General features: G+C 42.0%; 1 pseudogene; it reads right to left on the reverse strand.

Annotated features, from left to right (window-relative positions):
• Positions 1–1,334: 1,334 nt before the first annotated feature.
• Positions 1,335–2,960, reverse strand: LOC101444636 (disks large homolog 3 pseudogene; annotated as a pseudogene).
• Between the last annotated feature and the right edge of the window lie 1,342 nt (positions 2,961–4,302).

The raw sequence follows: 4,302 nt of genomic DNA on the forward strand, positions 1-4,302 counted from the left end.
AGCTCAACCCTACAGCTGAGCATTTCCATTTTCTTCTCCCGTGTTACTCCTGCAGCATGGAGGGGAGGGAGGCAGGCTGGCTTTAAGAAGCAGAGTGGGGTGGGGCGGGGCCTGAACCACACTTGCTGCCTGCATTTGTGTTCAGAAACAAACTCCCTTGGCCACAATCACTGCCATTGGACTCTAGGAAAAAGCAACGAAGTTTCACATCTCACTAGGAGGTGAATCTTTGCACTATGGCTCAAATTTACAGCATTAAAGTCTACTTTCTTCTTGAAGAAATAGTAAGCTACCAGCTGTCAGTGAGCGGGCTGGGGTAGGGCATATGAAGCAGCGGCAAAAAAAAAAAAAAAAAAAAAAAAAGCCCAAATCAAACTAAGTACACGGCTGACCAAGCCTATGCTGTTCCATTGTCCCCGCACAGAACTGGAAGGAAAGTGACTCCCCAGCCCTGTCAGTGGGCCCTTTGAAGAATCTCAGCTGAGTCTTGCATGCCTTTGGCAGGTAAGTGAAGGGACAGCACTAAACTGCAGAGCCCCCCAGCTCTTACCCTACACTTTCCCTTCTGCTGATTAGCAGGCCAGGCCTGGGTCACCTACTATAGCACAAGGCCTGGCTCCTTCAGAGCATTAGAAGCCTTTAGAACACTGTCAAATAGGATTCTATGCATTCACTTAAATAGTAAAAGTAAAATTTGGAATAATGAAAAGGCTGTCACAGTAGCACAACATGGTTTTGGTTTAACAGCAGCTTAAAAATGAACAAAACAGAAACCTCTCATGCAGACACACCAGGTGGCATAAAACAATAGGCAATTTAATATGGAGCATCATTAGCCATTCTCCCTCGTTCCACACATAGGACTGACTGCACTTCAAGGGCAGCAGCTGCTTTAGGGTCAAGTCTCCAACCTCCTGTCCCCAGGCAAAAAGCCCTCTCTTGCAGGCCTCAAGCTGAACCCCCTCCTACAGAAAACCTTCTCTCTCAAAAGAATGAGCAGATGTGAGTACCCTTAGTATAGCACTTACTACCATAATTTTCAATCCCTTCCCAACCAGTTGGGATATAAGATGCCATCTGATTGGAATATGAAAATTAAAACATTTCTCTAATAACAAAGTACCACTGATGAAGTCTCCATAGATTCTCTAGTCCAAATGTGTGTGAATATATATATATTATATGAGAGTGTATAATATATATATAATAATTTCTATATGTTTTATATAAATTACATATATATATATAAATAAGATACTTTCTGTTGTCATGATGTTGCACTGTTCAGAGCTGCAAGACAGCAATACAACTATGAGGAAATGCCCGAGGGGCATCTCGTCATGTTGTGCATATAGCTCAATTCACACTCCATGTAGCTGTCCAGAGTCTGTCTTTTCCATCAGTCCTCCTTGCTTCTCTTTACTTCTGCTTGATTTTTAAGAAAACAATGACTCTGATGGATTTGCACCTCTGCAAGCGCTTGGGAAAGGTCCATGCAGGAATGGGTACAGTCACGTGATGAGTGAGATGGCATCATCCCAAAAAATAAACTAAAACAAACCAAAAATTAAAAAAAAAAAAAAACGGGACTAGAAAACTCAATTTTTTTGACATATCTAAAAAAGGGGACAAGAACAGTAGTCATTTGTTCTCCCCATGGGGACAGGAATGAAGAGGGAGGAGGGAAGAGGGACTTGATTTCTTCTGTTCACAAGAGAATGGTTGGAGGGGATTCTTCAGAGTTTTTCAGGGGATGGGACCCAAATGTAGTGCCCAGACTGGTCCTCAATGATTTGTTTGATTTTGTTATACATCTCTTCCAGTGAGTCACCCTGCACAATGGCTGTAAAGTATTCTCCAAACTCCTGCTCCAGTTTCATGGCTTTGTCATAGATCTTATTTGCTTGTTCATATGTCTGCCGTCAGTTCATTTCCATAAGCACCTCAATGGACTTGGGCTTGATGAAAATGGCAATGGGGTAAAGTTGTGCTTGCTGCAGCCTCTTGATAGCATTGCCAGAAACATCTAAGATGCAGTGCTTGCCCCTCTCTGCAACTGCCCGGACCGACTGGATGCTGGTCCCATAAAGATTGTCATTGAACTGGCCTGCCTCAATGAACATGTTGTCCTGAATATCTTTCTCCATTTGTTCTTGGGATACCACAAAGTGATAGTCTTGTCCATCTACCTCATTATCACGCCTAGGCCGGGTAGTATGTGGCACACAGGATCCAAATTTATGTGGGAACTCAGAGATCAGGTCATCATTGACTCAGTCCTTCATTGGGCCCAGGATAATCACAGGCCTTGCATAGTGAATTTCTTGTCGTGTCCTGGCTCATATGACAAAATAGCATCCTCTTGTCCTTTGGAACTGCTTTCAGTGTCACTGGTGTTGGATGTCACTCCCTGTTCCTGTATGCTGCTCTCCTGGACCATGTTTTCTTTGCTCTTGTAAAATGGAAACTTTCGAGAGAGGCGGAAACTCTTTTTACGTTTCGTTTTGATTGACCTGTTAGGCTCTATCATCCCTGTCCTGGCATGAAACTTCACTGTTTTCAATCAAGCTCTTTCTTTCTTTTCCACCCTCTTCTTACTGGGGATCACACCGATCTGCTCACTTTCTCCATGAGGGGTCACCAGTCTTGCTTGCCACCACTCATCATCAGAGGCATTAATGACATGCAAAATGTCACCATAAGAGAAGCTGAGACCCTGGCTTGGCAGGCAGCTGTCCTGAGTCTGATCATAACCAAACAGGGCTCTGACATACAACGACCTCTTCTCACTTGTTCGGAGGGACCCAGACCCAGAGCTCATGCTGCTGTTCATCATTTGTTCTCGCAAGTCATGTATCTTCGATTCAAAACGACTGCACTCTGGAGTCGGGTCGGAGTCCAGGTCTAGTCCTGAGAAAGCTCAAGCTCCAGGAGGCCCCTCTGTCCCGCGCGGGAGACCATGGACACCGAGCAATTACTTCTAAGACAATGTTAAATAGAAGGGGAGAGAGTGGGCATCCTTGTCTTGTTCTTGACTTCTTAGAGGGAAGGATTTTAGGATTTCTCCATTGTAAACAATGTTGGCTGTAGGTTCTTCATATATACTCTTTATCATGTTCAAAAAATTTCCTTGTATTCTGATCTTTTGGAGTGTTTTTATCAAGAAAGAGTCCTGTATTTTTCAAATGCTTTTTCTGCATCTATAGATATAATCATGTGATTTTTTTCCTTCAATCTGTTTATATGGTGTATTACATTGATTGATTCTCTTATGTTGAAACATCCTTGCATTCCTGGAATGAATCCCACTTGGTCATGGTGTATAATTCATTTAATTTGTTGTTGAATACGATTAGCAAGTATTTTGTTAAGTAATTTTGCATCTAGGTTCATTAGAGAAATTGGTCTGTAATTTTCCTTTCTTGTGGTGTCTTTCTTTGGCTTTGGTACTATGGTAATGTTGGCATCATAGAAGGAGTTAGGCAATGTTCCTTCTGTTTTGATTTTTTGGAAGAGTTTCAGCAGGATTGGTGTTAGTTCTTTCCAGAATGTTTTGTAGAATTTACCTATGGAGCTGTCTGGCCCTGGGCTCTTCTTAGTTGGGAGGTTTTAATGACTGATTCTATCTCTTTACTTGTGATTGGTTTGTTGAGATCATCAATTTCTTCTTTCATCAATATGGGCTGTTTATGTGTTTCTAGGAATCTGTCCATTTTCTCTGAATTGTCATTTTTGTTGGAATATAGTTTTTCAGAGTATCCTCTTATGATAGTCTTTATTTCTGTGGGGTCAGTGGTGATATCTACTTTCTCATTTCTTATTTTGTGTATTTGCAGCTTCTCTCTTTTTTTCTTTGTTAGTCTCACTAAAGGCTTGTCAATTTTGTTGATCTTCTCAAAAAACCAGCTCTTGGTCTTGTTTATCTTTTCAAGTGCTTTCTTATTTTCTATTTCATTTAGTTCTGCTCTTATCTTTGTTATTTCCTTCCTTCTTCTTCCTGTTGGATTACTTTGTTGTTTTTTTTCTAATTCCTCCAAATGTGCAGTTAGTTCTTCAATTTTTGCTCTTTTTTTAAAAATATTTATTTATTTAATACCCCCCCCTTCCCCGGTTGTCTATTCTCTGTGTCTATTTCCTGCATCTTCTTGTTTCTTTGTCCACTTCTGTTGTCGTCAGTGGCACGGAAAGTGTGGGTGGTGCCATTCCTGGGCAGGCTGCACTTTCTTTCACTCAGGGCAGCTCTCCTTATGGGCACACTACTTGCGCATGGGGCTCCCCTACACGGGGGACACCCCTGAGTGG

This window comes from Dasypus novemcinctus, unplaced genomic scaffold (genome assembly GCF_030445035.2).
Source record: "Dasypus novemcinctus isolate mDasNov1 unplaced genomic scaffold, mDasNov1.1.hap2 scaffold_69, whole genome shotgun sequence".
In the NCBI taxonomy this organism is placed as follows: Eukaryota; Metazoa; Chordata; class Mammalia; order Cingulata; family Dasypodidae; genus Dasypus; species Dasypus novemcinctus.